Raw genomic sequence first — 18,211 nt, forward strand, 5'->3', positions numbered from 1 at the left:
AGGGGAAATGGGGAGTTGGAAAAATCAGAAATATCACAGCGGTGAGTGAAGACCAGATCCAGTGAGCTCCCATTCACATGGGAGAGTGAGGAGGTCCACTGGGAGAGACCAAGTGAAGAGGTGAGGTTAAGGAGTTTAGAGGCAGGGGATTGTGTGGGGATGTCAATAGGGATGTTGAAATCGCCTAGGATAATGGTGGGAATGTCAGAAGAGAGGAAGTGAGGAAGCCAGGAAGCAAAGTTGTCGATGAATTTGGAAGCAGTGCCAGGGGGGCGGTAAATGACAGCTTCTCTAAGATGGACTGGTTGGAAGAGGCGTATGGCGTGGACCTCAAATGTAGAGAATATAAGGGATGGTTCTGGTGGTATGAGTTGGTAGGAGTAACTAGAAGGTAAAAGGACCCCAACACCACCCCCATGGCGACCCCCAGGTCGGGGGGGGTGTGTGAATGTGAGGCCCCCCAGCAGAGAGAGCAGCAGCAGAAGTAGTGTCAGAGGGCGTAATCCAAGACTGAAGGTTACTACTGCGCATGCGTATGCACCGCAATGGGGTACAAGTGGGAATGCAGATTGTTGCTGGGCGATGGATTTAACGAAGAATCCATTTGCATAGCCGATCGCAAAGAGATTGACAGGAAGAGGGCATTTGTGGGTGGCAACTGACCATTTTCAGGGAGTGTTTGGAAAAACACAAGTGTGTCCAAGCGTTTGCAGAGCGGGTGTCTGACGTCAGTTTCGGGACCAAAAAGACTGAAGTGATCGCAAGGGCTGAGTAAGTCCAGAGCTACTCAGAAACTTCAAAAAACTTTTTCGTCCCGCTCGGCTGCACACGCGTTCGCACACTTGCAAAGCGAAAATACACTACCCCGTGGGCGGCGACTATGCGTTTGCATGGCTGCTAAAAGTAGCTAGCGAGCGATCAACTCGTAATGACCACCATAGAGTCTGAGAAAGTCTGTCCTGTCAGTACAACCCCTTTTGCATGTACAGACAGAGGCAACATCTAAAAATAAAAAATGAAAGAAAAAAAAATAAAAATAAAAAATAGGATTTTAAATACCTACCGGTAAATCCTTTTCTCATAGTCCATAAGGGATATTGGGGATAGTTTAGTACGATGGGGTATAGACTGGTCCAAAGGAGCCAGTGCACTTTAAATTTCTTCAGCTGGGTGTGCTGGCACCTCCCCTCTATGCCCCCTCCCACAGGCAGTGCCCGAAGAAGAATGACATACTTGAGAGAAGGAATATAACAACAAAAAGTGTGGTGAGAATTTCACACCAGCACACCAACATATCACTTAGCCAGCAACATCTGGCAACATTAACAGCAACAGCTGAACAGGAACACATACAGAGAACCTGCAGAAAGTCACCGCACTGAGGCGGGCGCCCAATATCCCTTATGGACTACGAGAAAAGGATTTACCGGTAGGTATTTAAAATATTTTCTCTAGCATCCATAAGGGATATTGGGGACAGATTAGTATGATGGGGACGTCCCAAAGCTTCCAGAATAGGCGGGAACGTGCGGAGACATCTGCAGCACTGCCTGCCCAAACTGGGTATCCTCCTTGGCCAGGGTATCAAACTTGTAGAACTTCACAAAGATGTTCTTCCCCGACCAGGTAGCAGCTCGGCATAGTTGTAAAGCTGAGACTCCCCGTGCAGCCGCCCAGGAAGAGCCCACCGATCTTGTAGAGTGGGCCTTCAGAGACCGTGGAACCGGTTAGGCTGCCGACACATAGGCCTGTTGGATAGTAAGCCTAATCCAAAGAGCAATGGACTGCTTAGAAGCAGGGCAATCCTTTATCTGTGCATCATAAAGCACGAACAAGGAATCGGTATTTCTGATCCGAGCCGTCCTTTTGATATAAATTTTCAAGGCTCGCACAGCATCCAATGTCTCCGGAGGAGCAGAAGTGTCAGAACTGGACGGAATCACGATAGGTTAATTCAAGTGAAACGCAGAGACCACCTTCGGCAGGCACTCCTGTCTAGTCCTGAGCTCCGCTCTGTTCTCGTAAAAGAGCAAATACAGACTTTTGCACAACAAGGGCTCCCAATTCTGAGAAACGCCTAGCAGAAGCCAGGGCCAGTAACATCACCATTTTCCACATGAGGTACTTATCTTCTGCTGTTGTCAGAGGATCAAACCAGGAGGACTGTAGAAAACGTAACACTACATCCAGATCCCAAGGTGCCGTAGGCGGCACGAATGGAGGTTGTATGTGAAGAAGCACCCCTTGCAAGAAGGTCTGAACTTCTGGCAAGAGAGCCAACTTCTTCTGGAAGAAGACGGAAAGAGCTGAAATCTGGAACTTAAACCACTCCAGCCTGCAGGAATCGTAGGAACCAGCCCAAGTTGAATTCTGCAGAGGGATATGTGTGTTCCTTGCACCAAGAGACATATCTCCGCCAGATATGATGATAGTGTTTCGACGTCACAGGTTTTCTGGCTTGCACCATAGTAGCAATGACCTTTTTGGAAAGCCCTTTGTGAGCTAGGATGTTCCGCTTAACTTCCATGCCGTAAAACGAAGCCGCCGTAAGTCCAGATTGAAGAAGATCCCTTCTTAGTGGTAGAGACCAAGGGTCCTCTACGGACATGTCCAGAAGAGTTGCGTACCACGTTCAATCCAGAGCAATCAAGATTGTTTCCACTTTTTGATGTCTGATCTGCTTGAGCACCCTTGGGATCAGCGGAATCGGGGGAAACAGGTAGACCAGCTGGTAAGGCCAAGGCAATGTCAGCGCATCCACTATGCTCACCTGAGGGTCCCTGGTTCGTGAGCAATAGCAGCGAAGCTTCTTGTTGAGATGAGAGGCCATCAAGTCTATCTGTGGGAATCCCTACCTGTCGATGATTTGCTGAAACACCCGAGGGTGTAGTCCCCACTCCCCCAGATGGAGGTCGTGGCGACTTAGGAAGTCTGTTTCCCAGTTGTCCACTCCCGGAATGAAGATCCCGGATAGTGCTCTTGCATTTCTTTCTGCCCGGAGGAGTATTCTTGACACTTCTTGCATGCAGGTCTTGCTTTTTGTCCCACCTTGTCGATTGATATATGCCACCACCGTGGCGTTGTCCGACTGCACCTGGATCGCCTGATCCCGGAGTAGTTGGGATGCCTGAATCAGATCATTGTAGCTAGCCCAAAGTTCCAGAATGTTGATTGGAAGTAGAGACTTTTGGGCAGACCACCTGCCCTGGAACTGTACCCCTTGGGTGACAGCTCCCCATCCTCTCAGACTCGCAACCGCCGTGAGGATCCAATCCTGAATCCCAAAGCGTCGACCTTCCAGCAGGTTGGAAGACTGTAGCCACCACAGGAGAGAGATCCTGGCCTGGGGTGACAGCCGAATCATCCGGTGCATCTGAAGATGGGAACCGGACCACTTGTTCAGGATGTCCAATTGGAACGGTCTGGCATGAAACCTTCCGAATTGAATTGCCTCGTACGAGGCCACCATCTTTCCCAACAATTTTATGCAAAGATGAATGGAGACTCGAACAGGTTGGAGCACCATGTGAACCATTTCTTGAAGTATTCTTACTTTTTCCTCTGGGAGGAACACTTTCTGAGCTACAGTATCCATTAGCATCCCCAGAAACAGGAGCCGTTGAGACGGTTCCAGGTGGGACTTCTGCACATTTAGGATCCACCCGTGGTGTGACAGAAGTTGGATAGTGCGATCTATATGGAGCAATAGAAGCTCCCTGGAGCTCGCTTTTATCAGGAGATCATCCGGGTATGGAATTATATTGACCCCTGGACCCTGAGTTGAAACCTAATTTCCGCCATCACCTTCATGAACACCCTTGGAGCTGTAGACAGGCCGAAGGGCAATGCCTGAAACTGGTAGTCATCGTTCAGCAGGGCAAACCTCAGATAGGCCTGATGAGGAGGCAAGATTGGGATATGTAGGTAAGCGTCCTTGATATCCAGGGACACTAGGAATTCCTGTTGTTCCAGGCCTGCGATCACCGCTCTCAAAAATTCCATCTTGAATTTGAAAACCTCCAGGTAAGGATTCAAGGACTTCAGATTCAGAAAGGGTCTCACAGACCCGTTGGGTTTGGTACTACGAACAGACTGGAGTAGTAACCTTGTACTTGTTGTAGAAGGGGTATTGGGACAATGACCTGGGACTGGACCAACTTGTTTATGGCCAGCAGTAGCGTATCACGCATATTTTTTAAAGCTGGTAGGCTGGATTTGAAAAATCATTGGGGAGGAGTACCGTCGAACTCCAGCTTGTAACCCTGAGAGATAAGGTCCCTTGTATGCAATGTATGCAAAAACAGTTTTGACACCGAATATTTCTTATCTGGATTCTTCCAGGCCATTTTAAATAAGTCATCCAATTTTGTGGGAGGAAAAATGACTGCTGAGTATTAGCATCCTCCAGGGGGAGCTTTAACACCTCCCTAATAGCCAATATGAGGGGTTCAATACCCTGGGTGGGGTGGAATCCCCACTTATGGGGTCCACATCATCTCCAGCATCCTGTATATCATCACAGACCCTCCAACATGAGCCGCCCCACTAGGTACACAAAGCTCTGTTCCTGGACTTCCCTCTTATTTATTATTGCCATCATCTGTGAAGAAACAGCTTCTTATCATGTAGCTAGTTCAGCACAGGTGATGGAAATCCTAAACTAAGAGGAAAGTCCAGGAACAGAGCATTGTGTACCTAGTGGGGCGGCTCATGTTGGAGGGTCTGTCATCATCAGTATCTGATAGGAGTGCAGGGAGAGCAGTTTATGTGCACCTGTTGCAGACGGGAGGGATGTTTAGCAGTTAGACTTGCATCTGCTTGTTGCAGTTCCTGAGTCTTATTGGCATTTGCAGTGAGCGGAGATGACATCAGACATCATAGTTTTGATAGCCCCCAACCAGGAGGGCTCTGGACTCTCCCTCACATTGATATCAGCATGCTGAGATGACTGACTACACTGCTCACATGATATGGAGCTGGATGAACTAGGGAGAATCTAGCATTACACACACTGCATAACCTCTGTTTTACCTTATTGAAGCAGAAAACAGTCATATATATGTATATACAAGCCAGCCCTATTGCATGTGAGAGGAGACACAGGAGAGAGGACCCCACTGAGGCTGTCAGCGTTTTTGTGTAAACAGCAGTGAGACTGTAATATGAGAAATCCCTCAGAGGGATGTTACTTGTGCACAGATATAGCAGCTCTCCCCCTCTTCACCCGGTACCAGCGATCCAGGGACTGTTATGGAGGAACTCTGAGGCTGCTGCTGCTATGCAGAGGAAGGCGCCAGAATGCAGCTGAGCCCGCTCTCGTCTAGCTCCGCCCCCCACCATGGCGCCGGAGCTACCTTTGAATATTTATACTGGCTATGTCTCCTAATGTATGTAGCCTCAGATAAATGCTTGGTACAATGTATTTTAGCGAGTCTCATGCAGGGGCTATAGCGGGTCCCCCCAGGAAGGACCCATACGCCTCACCCGCGCTTCTGCAGCACAGTGACCCGGGGGACCCCCCTAGCGGAGCCCCCGGTTGGTACTCACCACCAATGATCACCTACAGGGGTGTGCGGCATGCTGCGGCTGTGACAGCCAAGGCGCTATGCCCCACTGAACAAACAGCCCCTCAGGACGGTGGTCCTGCAGCGGTGAATCGGCTCTGCACCTCAAGAGGCCGGTGATCGCCCCCCCCCCCCCCAACTCCCACGGTGCAGATATACTGCTGCCCAAACAGTATACCGAAAATAATAAAACTTGAAAAGAAATTGAAGAAAAACTCTCTGGAGCTGCAGAGTGCGCATCCTCTCCTGAGGGCACTTTTTTTCTAAACTGCCTGTGGGAGGGGCATAGAGGGGAGGAGCCAGCACACCCAGGGGAAGAAATTTAAAGTGCACTGGCTCCTTTGGGCCTCTATATCCATCGTACTAATGTGTCCCCAATGAGGGTCATTCCGACCCGATCGCTCGCTGCAGTTTATCGCAGCGCAACGATTGGGTCATTCCCTAGCGATCGCCTCTGCCTTATTGACAGGCAGAGGCGGTCGCTGGGTGGGAGGGGGCGGCACTGCAGGCGTGGCTGGACCGTGCGGGTGCAGGCCGCAGCGGCTGTGTGACGTCACATGCTGCTGCCAGGGGCAGTGACGATCAACTCCCGGCCAGCCGCAAGAGCTACGCTGGCCAGGAGTTACTCCACAAGTACAAAAGCATCACCGCTGTGCAATGCTTTTGTACTTGTGCGGGGGGGAGGGGGGGCGGACTAGCCCTGTGCTGCGCATCCCCCCGCATGTCTGGGAACATGATCGTAGTTGTGTTAAATTTAGCACAGCTACGATCAACTCGGAATGACCCCCACTATCCCTTATGGATGCTATGGAAATAAAAATAAAAAGCCCCTGCTGGCTGGTAGCCCCACGTGTGCATCAGTCCACCGGGAATCGACCCTGTAGTTGCGCTGCACACAAAGACGCAGTCGCACCTGCAGCTGGGACCACCTCCGAATCACACCCAGGTTATCTGGGCCTCGCAGGTACAGTATCTCACTCTGTTTTCTGCTTAATGCCTGAATGTTGTATGTTTTGTCAAAAAAATTGACAAGTGATTGTAATGAATCGCTAATGCCGGACATACACGGTCACAGCGACATATCTGACTCCGCCAATATCCGGGACATACACTGTGCAATAATTCACCTGATATCAGAGCTCCGCCTCCGGGGAGGAAACATTTCCCCGCACCTTCCCATATGAGATCTCTCACAGTGTATGTCACATGATATCAGAGCTCCGCCTCTGGGGAGGAGACATTTCCCCGCTCCTTCCCATATGAGATCTCTCACAGTGTATGTCACATGATATCGGCGCTCCGCCTCCGGGGAGGAAACATTTCCCCGCACCTTCCCATATGAGATCTCTCACAGTGTATGTCACATGATATCGGCGCTCCGCCCCGGGGAGGAGACATTTCCCCGCACCTTCCCATATGAGATCTCTCACAGTGTATGTCACGTGATATCAGCGCTCCGCCCCTGGGGAGGAGACATTTCCACGCCCCTTCCCATATGAGATCTCTCACAGTGTATGTCACGTGATATCAGAGCTCCGCCCCGGGGAGGAGACATTTCCCTGCACCTTCCCATGTGAGATCTCTCACAGTGTATGTCACGTGATATCAGCGCTCCGCCCCTGGGGAGGAGACATTTCCCCGCCCCTTCCCATATGAGATCTCTCACAGTGTATGTCACGTGATATCAGCGCTCCGCCCCTGGGGAGGAGACATTTCCCCGCCCCTTCCCATATGAGATCTCTCACAGTGTATGTCACATGATATCGGCGCTCCACTCTCGGGGAGGAGTCATTTCCCCGCCCCTTCCCATGTGAGATCTCTCACAGTGTATGTCACGTGATATCAGCGCTCCGCCCCTGGGGAGGAGACATTTCCCCGCACCTTCCCATATGAGATCTCTCACAGTGTATGTCACGTGATATCAGAGCTCCACTCCCGTGAGGAGACATTTCCCCGCCCCTTCCCATATGAGATCTCTCACAGTGTATGTCACATGATATCGGCGCTCCGCCCCGGGGAGGAGACATTTCCCCGCCCCTTCCCATATGAGATCTCTCACAGTGTATGTCACGTGATATCGGCGCTCCGCCCCGGGGAGAAGACATTTCCCCGCCCCTTCCCATATGAGATCTCTCACAGTGTATGTCACATGATATCGGCGCTCTGCCCCGGGGAGGAGACATTTCCCCGCACCTTCCCATATGAGATTTCTCACAGTGTATGTCACATGATATCGGCGCTCCGCCCCGGGGAGGAGACATTTCCCCGCCCCTTCCCATATGAGATCTCTCACAGTGTATGTCACATGATATCGTCGCTCCGCCCCGGGGAGGAGACATTTCCCCGCTCCTTCCCATATGACATCTCTCACAGTGTATGTCACGTGATATCAGCGCTCCGCCCCTGGGGAGGAGACATTTCCCCGCCCCTTCCCATGTGAGATCTCTCACAGTGTATGTCACGTGATATCAGAGCTCCACTCCCGAGGAGGAGACATTTTTCCGCCCCTTCCCATATGAGATCTCTCACAGTGTATGTCACGTGATATCGGCGCTCCGCCCCGGGGAGAAGACATTTCCCCGCCCCTTCCCATATGAGATCTCTCACAGTGTATGTCACATGATATCGGTGCTCCGCCACGGGGAGGAGACATTTCCCCGCACCTTCCCATATGAGATCTCTCACAGTGTATGTCACATGATATCAGAGCTCCACTCCCGGGGAGGAGACATTTCCCCGCTCCTTCCCATATGAGATCTCTCACAGTGTATGTCACGTGATATCGGCGCTCCGCCCCGGGGAGAAGACATTTCCCCGCCCCTTCCCATATGAGATCTCTCACAGTGTATGTCACATGATATCGGTGCTCCGCCACGGGGAGGAGACATTTCCCCGCACCTTCCCATATGAGATCTCTCACAGTGTATGTCACATGATATCAGAGCTCCACTCCCGGGGAGGAGACATTTCCCCGCTCCTTCCCATATGAGATCTCTCACAGTGTATGTCACGTGATATCGGCGCTCCGCCCCGGGGAGAAGACATTTCCCCGCCCCTTCCCATATGAGATCTCTCACAGTGTATGTCACATGATATCGGTGCTCCGCCACGGGGAGGAGACATTTCCCCGCACCTTCCCATATGAGATTTCTCACAGTGTATGTCACATGATATCGGCGCTCCGCCCCGGGGAGGAGACATTTCCCCGCCCCTTCCCATATGAGATCTCTCACAGTGTATGTCACATGTTATCAGAGCTCCGCCCCTGGGAGGAGACATTTCCCCATTCCTTCCCATGTAAAGGAACAGGGAAATATCCGTCGGCTGGCTGCGGTAGATCATACCTGTACACTCGCCCAATGCAGCGACATGACAAAGCTGGACGATCCGACATGGTTTTTTCGGATCGGTCGGCTACATACACAAGGCAATTATCGGGTCGATTCGCTGATATTGGGAAGATCGGTCAGATAATTGTAGCATGTTTGCCCAGCATTGAAACATAGTAAATTAACCAGACACATAAGAACTCGAATTTTTCCGCTCTTCAGCAATAACAAAAAAATAAATTCTAAATGATTAATGAGTCGCCCCCTAAGACCACTTTATGTCAGTTGCTAAATGGGATTTTTAACTTGAAGACATGTAGTTCTGAACATTTTATATTGCTGTTATGCTATGTCCTCTTGTGTACACTTTATATTATTTTCAGTATTAACAAATTATACTTTCTCTTACGTCCTAATAGAGGATACTGGGGTCCACATTAGTACCATGGGGTATAGACAGGTCCACTAGGAGCCATGGGCACTTTAAGAATTTGAAAGTGTGCACTGGCTCCTCCCTCTATGCCCCTCCTACCAGACTCAGTTTAGAAAATGTGGCCTGAGGATCCGGTCACGCTTATGGAAGCTCCTGAAGAGTTTTCTGCATTTATTTTCTATTTGTTATTTTCAGGCAGGACTGGATGGCACCAGCCTGCCTGCTTCGTGGTACTTAGGGGGGGAATGGCCCAACCTCTCTCAGGGTTAATGGTCCCGTTCCCCGCTGACAGGACACTGAGCTCCTGAGGGAACTATTCACAAGCCCGACCACGGCGAGCGTACATTCCCGCAGCACGCCACCTCCCCTAACAGAGCCAGAAGAATAAAGAGTGGTGAGTACTGAGCCGGCGTCCAGGCCTTCGGGGCGCCGGCCATTATGGCGGCATGAGTGTACTGAGACACTTGGCTTCTACATGGGGCGGAATGCATCTCTAGACACAGTACACAACTGTGTCTCAGAACACTGTACACAGTACCCAGACTGGCAAACACAGCCTTAAAAGGTTTTCTCCATTTTAAGCACCAGATTCCTCAGCCAGTATAAAAAAAGCGGGAAGACCGTGTGCCATTGAAGGGGCGGGTCTTCACTATGAGAGGATCCAGCAGCTCACCAGCGCCATTTTCCCTCTGCAGTGGACACAGACGCTGACAGGACAGGGACGCGCAGCTCCTCCAGTGTGACTCCAAATTACCTCAGTGGTACCAGGGGGTCATAGAAGGGGGGGAGCGATTACTAGTGTACTAAGTCCCCTATCAGGGTACTTAGTCTACGACCCGGATAAGCTTGGCATTAGCGGTAAGGGGGCAGTGGGGGCTGGCTACAAACAACTCTGTGTCTCTCTGACGGGTTCTTTGTGGGTTAATTGTGCTTAACCTTTTGTGTGTGTGTGTGTGTTTGTGTGTGTGTGTGTGTATGCTGTCAGAGTACATTATGTCAGGCAGAGAGTGTGTCTCTTGTACCGCAGAGTGTTCCTCTTCACCAGGGGGCTCACTACTGGGTACTCAGGGTTCACAGGCTTGCGGGGCTGAACCGGAATGGGTTAATTCTCTTAAAGGAATGATCTCAACTCTTTCTACAAAATTGTCCCGCAATGAGACTGTGAATGAGTTTATGAACAGAGACCCCAAAACTGCATCTCAGTCCCCTCCCATTTAACCGCAAAATCGATCTCTGGCCCATATCCTGCAGTTTGACTCTGACGCTGAGGGGTCAGACATGGAGGAGGGAGAGGTGGACTCAGAGGGGGGGGGGGGGGGATGCATCTCTGTCACAGGGAATAGAGACTCTTCTAGAGGCTATCAGAGATGTTCTGCATATTCCTGATAAGGTGTCAGAAGAGAGTGAGGAATCTTATTTTAATGTTAAAAATAAGTCCTCGGTCACTTTTCCTGCGTCAAAGGAATTGAATACCCTGTTTGAAGAACCGTGGGTTAATCCTCAAGTTGATCGCTCGTTATTTTTTTCCCGCAACGGAGCGATTAGTCGCTAATGCGCATGCGCAATGTCCGCAGTGCAACTGCGCCAAGTAAATTTGCTATGCAGTTAGGTATTTTACTCACGGCATTACGAGGTTTTTTATTCGTTCTGGTGATCGTAATGTGATTGACAGGAAGTGGGTGTTTCTGGGCGGAAACAGGCCGTTTTATGGGTGTGTGTGAAAAAAACGCTACCATTTCTGGGAAAAACGTGGGAGTGTCTGAAGAAACGGGGGAGTGTCTGGGCGAACGCTGGGAGTGTTTGTGACGTCAAACCAGGAACGAAACTGACTGAACTGATCGCAGATGCCGAGTAAGTCTGGAGCTACTCAGAAACAGCTAAGAAGTGTCTATTCGCAATTCTGCTAATCTTTCGTTCGCAATTTTACTATGCTAAGATTCACTCCCAGTAGGCGGCGGCTTAGCGTGTGCAAAGCTGCTAAAAGCAGCTTGCGAGCGAACAACTCGGAATGACCACCATAATTCCGTACCTGGACGATCTCCTGATAAAAGCACCATCCAGGGAAAGGTTGCTGGACAGCATTGCTCTCTCAACCAAACTTCTCCAGGATCATGGGTGGATTCTGAACCTTCCAAAATCTCACCTAGAGCCAACACAGAGGCTCCCATTCCTGGGAATTATACTGGATACAGAGTTGCAGAAGGTGTTCCTTCCGTTGGAAAAGGCATTAGTAATCCAGTCGATGGTTCGGGATGTCCTGAAGCCAACCCGGATATCGGTGCATCTATGCATTCGCCTCCTGGGGAAAATGGTGGCCTCTTACGAGGCTCTTCAATACGGAAGGTTTCACGCAAGACCCTTCCAGCTCGATCTGTTGGATAAATGGTCCGGATTGCATCTTCACATCTCCCTTCCTTGGTGACTACAGACTTCTCACCTCGTCGAGGGTCGGAGGTTCGGAATTCAGAACTGGATTTTGCTAACCACAGACACAAGCCTCAGAGGTTGGGGAGCAGTCACTCAGGGGGTGCAGTTTCAAGGAAGATGGTCCATTCAGGAAGTCGTCCTTCCAATCAACATTCTGGAACTCAGGGCCATATACAACGCCCTTCTGCAGGCCTCTTATCTTCTTCAAGATCGGGCCATTCAGGTCCAGTCGGACAATGTGACGGCAGTAATGTACATAAACCGACAGGGCAGAATGAAAAGCAGAGCAGCAATGTCAGAGGAGTTAAGAATTCTCCTCTGGGCAGAGAGAAACACTGGCTTTGTCAGCGGTCTTCATTCCGGGAGTAGACAACTCGGAAGCAGACTTCCTCAGCAGACACACCCTGCACCCGGGGGAGTGGGGCCTTCACCTGAAAGTGTTCAGGTGCTTGACAAGTCAATGGGGATATCCACAGATCGCTATGATGACCTCTCATCTCATCAAGAAGCTCAGGCGGTATTGTTCCAGGTCGCGAGACCCACAGGCGGTGGCGGTAGATGCCCTGACGACTCCATGGGTCTGTCAGATTGTGTACGTGTTTCCTCCATTTCCTCTGATCCCAAGTATTCTAAAGAGAATAAAAAGGGAAAAGGTTCAAGCAATTCTAATTGCTCTGGACTGGCCAAGAAGGGCCTGGTTCCCGGACCATCTGGAGATGCTCCTCGAAGATCCATGGCCTCTACCTCTTCGCGAGGATCTTCTGCAACAGGGCCGCTCATCTATCAGGACTTACCGCGGCTACGTTTGACAGCATGGAAGTTGAATGGCTGATTCTAGCCAGTAGAGGGATCCCTAGCAAGGTTATCCTATGATCCAAGCCAGGAAGGGGGTAACGTCTAAGCCTGACCATCGTATTTGGAAGAAATACGTTTCTTGGTGTGAGAGCAGAAAATTTTCTGCAGTGGAATTCCATCTAGGACGGTTCCTGGTTTTCCTACAAGCAGGAGTGGATGTGGGCTTACGTCTGGGCTCCATAAAAGTCCAGATTTCGGCCTTGTCCATTTTCTTTCAGAAGCAATTGGCTTCTCTCCCTGAGGTCCAGACTTTCTTGAAAGGTGTTCTGCACATCCAACCTCCCTTTGTGCCTCCCACGCCACCTTGGGATCTTGATGTGGTGCTGCATTTCCTTTAATCGGACTGGCTTGAGCCGTTACAGGAGGTGTACGTAAAATATCTTACGTGGAAGACCGTCACACTGTTGGCCTTGGCTTCAGCAAGACGTGTCTCGGAGCTGGGGACTTTATCTCACAAAAGTCCCTATTTAATTTTCCATGAGGACAGAGCTGAAATCAGAACTCGCCAGCAATTTCTTCCTAAGGTGGTGTCTGCGTTTCACATCAACTAACCTATTGTGGTCCCAGTTGTCACCGACACCTCTGCTACTAAGTTCAAAGTCTTTGGATGTTGTGAGGGATTTAAAGGTGTATGTGAAAAGAACAGCTCATCACAGAAAGATGGACTCGCTGTTTGTTCTTTATGATCCCAATAAGATTGGGTGTCCTGCTTCAAAGCAGACTATTGCACGCTGGATCAGACTTACTATCCAGCATGCTTATTCCACGGCAAGTTTGCCATGTCCAAAATCTGTACAGGCCCACTCTACTAGGTCGGTGGGTTCTTCCTGGGTGGCTGCCCGGGGGTCTCTGCTTTACAGCTCTGCCGAGCAGCTACTTGGTCAGGTTCGAAAACGTTTGCTAAGTTCTACAAGTTCGACACTTTGACCAAACTGAAGGTCCTCAGAGGCCAATCAGTTCTGCAGGAACTCACCAACCCTCTCCCACCTGGTTTGTGAGCTTTGGTACATCCCCATGGTACTAAATGGACCCCAGTATCCTCTAGGACGTAAAAGAAAATAGGATTTTAATTACCTACCGGTAAATCCTTTTCTTGTAGTCCGTACGGTTACTTGGTAAGTAATGTTGGTTCAGCCGTTGCTGTTCCTGTTTCAAGTTGGGTTAGCTTGGCTTTGCTCTTGTTGTGTGTGCTGGTTCGGAATCTCACCGTTATCCTTATCTATCCTTCTCTCGAAGTATGTTCATCTCCTCGGGCACAGTTTCCTAGACTAAGTCTGGTAGGAGGGACATAGAGGGAGGAGCCAGCCCACACTATCAAATTCTTAAAGTGCCTATGGCTCTTAGTGGACCCGTCTATACCCCATGGTACTAAATGGACCCCAGTATCCTCTACGAACTACGAGAAAAGGATTTACCGGTAGGTAATTAAAATCCTATTTTTTCACTTCCATTGCAGTCCTTGCAGAGGTTAAAGTTAGCTGGAACAGGGTGGAACTACATAAGGGGCACTACCACTCAGTGCTGCAAGTATGGCGGTACAGGGCGATTCTGCGTACTAGTAAGAAATAACCAGCCGGTACGCAGTAGCTGGTGCACCTCTCCTGTGTCCCTCAGTGCTCATCTGGTCTCCAACGATGGCGGCGTGTCTCTCAAAAGAGGCACCGGTTCGTGAGCCAATCAGAGCTCATGGACCGGCAGCTGTGGCTCCTGATTGGCTCACGAACTGGCACCTAATTTAAGAGACACGCCGCCAGGGACTGGATGGGCACTGAGGGATACAGAAGAGGCACGCTCTGTGCTCTCCTTCCCGGCCTCACACACAGCACAGTAGTGGTGAGCAGAGGGGGTGGAGAGCATGTGTATCTAGCACTGGGGGGGGGGGCATATGTGTATCTGGCACTGTGGGGGCATATCTGGCACTGGGGGCATATGTGTATCTGGCACTGTGGGGGCATATCTGGTACCGTGGGGGCATATGTGTATCTGGCACTGTGGGGGCATATGTGTATCTGGTACTCCACTATTGGGGGCATATGTGTATCTGGCACTGCGATATTGGGGTCATATATGTATCTGGCTCCCCATATGTGTATCACTCCCTTATTTTCGTTGCGCGCACACAGTACCACTAGGATTTTTTTTCTACTTGCATCACTGTTACTACTACAGTGTGGCATTGCATAAGGGGCACTACTGCTGTGGGCATTGTATAAGGGGCACTACGGCTGTGGGTATTATGTGTATTTGTGGCACTACTACTGTTGGCATTATGTATAAGGAGCACTAATGTGTGTCATAACATGAATAAGGGACACTACTATGTGGTGTAATGTGAATTAGATTGTGCCACTGTGCGGCGTAATTTGAATTGGGGATACTATTGTATGACCACGTCCCTTTCTTTTGAGGTCACACCCCTTTTAGACCACACCCCCTTTTTGTAGCACGCACTTGTGGCGCGCGCAGTCCCTTTATTTGATAGGCGCTGGAGGGGTGGGGGGGTCACCACCTCTCTAGGACCACTTTAAGCGGTATCCGGACTCCAGGTCGACAACAAAAAGGTCGACACACCTTAGGTCGATGCCAATTGGTCGACACACCTTAGGTCGACATGGACAAAAGTTCGACATGGGCAAAAGGTCGACATGAACAAGGTCGACATGGGAAAAGGTCGACATGAGTTTTTCACAATTTTTTTCTTTTTTTGGAACCTTTTCATACTTAACGATCCACGTGGACTACGATTGGAACGGTAATCTGTGCCGAGCGGAGCGAAGGCACCATGCCCGAAGCATTGCGAGCGAAGCGAGCCATGTGAGGGGACACGGTGCACTAATTGGGGTTCCCGGTCACTCTACGAAGAAAACGACACCAAAAAAACATAAAAAACTCATGTCGACCTTTTCCATGTCGACCTTGTTCCTGTCGACCTTTTGTCCATGTCGACCTAAGGTGTGTCGACCAATTGGCGTCGACCTAAGGTGTGTCGACCTTGTTGTTGTCGACCTGGAGTCCCAGACCCCTTTAATATATACCATCACTACTGATATATATATATATATATATATATATACACACACCATATATACCACCACCATTACATCTATATATACCATATATACACCACCACTACAGCTATATATACACAATATATACCACCACCACCTCTATATATACCATATATACCACAACCGCTGTTATATATACACATTACATACCACCACCGCTATATATGCCATATATACCACCACTACTACAGCTATATAAGTGTCAGGTCCGGGTGTTTTTGTGAATCCGTTAACCTGGAACCAACCACAGGTGTAGGTGCTGGGGTATGAAGAATACAGGGAGGACGAAGGAAGTTCCGTTTCATATATTTATTAAAGTAACAATTCAGTAAGGAGTTAAATGACTAGTTGTTAATCATCATTATACTGAAGTATTGCAGGAATGACAGAAATAATATGCAAGAGAAAACTCAGAAATAAATAAAAGAAATGTTCATGGAAACATATGCAAAAACAAGCTGAAGAATAAATGTTGAATTGTCCAAATATAAACAGGCTTTGATGCTGAACTGCAGATTGTGTTTAACTGGTTAATGCAGACATGGAGAATTAACTGTAAGAATTTGCAATGGAGTTTTAAGAGTTAACTGAGAGACTGTGAAGAATTATCCTTGTAATGACAACATAGAAAAAGTACTGAATTGGGTTACTTGCGGGTTCCGGAGATCACTGTGAAACTGTAGTAGATGGTGAGGTGATGAATGGGTTAAATGCAGAGTTGAACAAACGAACAGCTGAGGGAATTGGAATCCTCCAGACTTTGTATGATAGGCAGACAGACAAGGTAACCTCATGCAGGACACTGGGAATCCAAGTATTTCCAATAGGTGTGCAATTGACTGATAGCACAATGGAGAGCCGGTAGATCTTTGGCAGTGAAGGCTGCAAAATGGACCTCTGGGAACGGAGGCGATATCTGGACCACGGGAATCACACAGGAATGCACGGAGAGAGTTCAGAGCTAGAGCACAGCTTTGATACAACAAAGCACTGGCCCAGAGTGACATAATCCCAGCCTACTTAAAGGCAGCACAAGCACGGGATTGGCTTACACCTGCCCACAGGTGTTTTCACAAGTGCTCAGTATTAGCTATTTGGTCTCCAACATGGCCACCTCCTATACAGCAGACACACCGCAGTGCCTTAGGCCATTTGGTCCCCGCACTCACAGTTCCCAGACTCTGCATTACCTGTGCCATTGATCACGCCGTGTCCCCACACGGGCGCACAGCACCGCGAGCAACTGCACTGGCAACGGATGAACCCCAGAACCCGCAAAGGTGAGAGACCGGTTCGTGACAATAAGCCATATATACCACCACTACTGATAGATATATATATATATATAGCACCACCACTACAGCTATATATACCATATATACCACCACCACGGCTATATATACCTTATATATACCACGACCACGGCTGTATATACCACCACAACAGCTATATATACCACCACCGCCGCTATATATACATTACATACCACCACCACTACTGATATATATACTAGTCCGCCCCGCATGTCAGTGCCGCCCCCCCCCTCCCCGCAGAAGTGCAAAGGCCTCGCACAGCGGCGATGACTTTGCACTTCAAGAGTAGCTCCCGACCAGCGCAGCTTTAGCGTGCTGGCGGGAGCTACTCTTCATTCCCCGGCCCGCAGCGGCTGTGTGTGACGTCATGCAGCCGATGCGGGACACTACCCGCGCGGTCCGGCCACGCCTGCATTGGCCGGACCGCGCCCACTTAACAATGGCCACACGCCGCCGTTTCACCCCCTCCCGCCCATCGACCGCCTCTGCCTGTCAATCAGGCAGAGGCGATCGTAGTGTAGCGACGGGCGGCCATGCGCCGGCGCACTGCGGCGCTGGCGCATGCGCAGATCTGACCCTTTCGCTACGCTGCGAAAAACTGCAGCGTGCGATTGGGTCAGAATGACCCCCCATGTGCACTGCAGGTGGGGCAGATGTAACATGTGCACTGCAGGGGGGGGGGACAGATGTAACGTGTGCAGAGAGAGTTAGATTTGGGTGGGTTATATTGTTTCTGTGCAGGGTAAATACTGGCTGCTTTATTTTTACACTGCAATTTAGATTTCCGTTTGAACACACCGCACCCAAATCTAACTCTCTCTGCACATGTTACATCTGCCCCACCTGCACTGCACATGTTACATCTGCCCCCCCCTGCACATGTTACATCTGCCCCCCCCTGCACTGCACATGTTACATCTGCCCAGGGGCGGATCCAGAAGAAAATGATAGGGGGGGCACCATGGAAGGGGAAGTACATCTGCGTGCGGCTTCGGTGCATGTGAGGTGGCGCTTCTTATACAATGCCCACAGTTGTAGCGCTCATTATGCAATGTCCACTGTACTGGTAGTGCCCCTTATATAGACCACATAGTAGTGGTGCCCCTTATGCAATGCCCGTATTGCCCCCAGTAGTAATGTTGCCTGTAGTAATGCCCCCAGTCATTTAGTGAGTGTGGCCAATTAAAATGAGACGTGATACACAGACATATGCCCCCAATAG

Source organism: Pseudophryne corroboree, chromosome 11 (assembly GCF_028390025.1).
Source record: "Pseudophryne corroboree isolate aPseCor3 chromosome 11, aPseCor3.hap2, whole genome shotgun sequence".
Lineage (NCBI taxonomy): Eukaryota > Metazoa > Chordata > Amphibia > Anura > Myobatrachidae > Pseudophryne > Pseudophryne corroboree.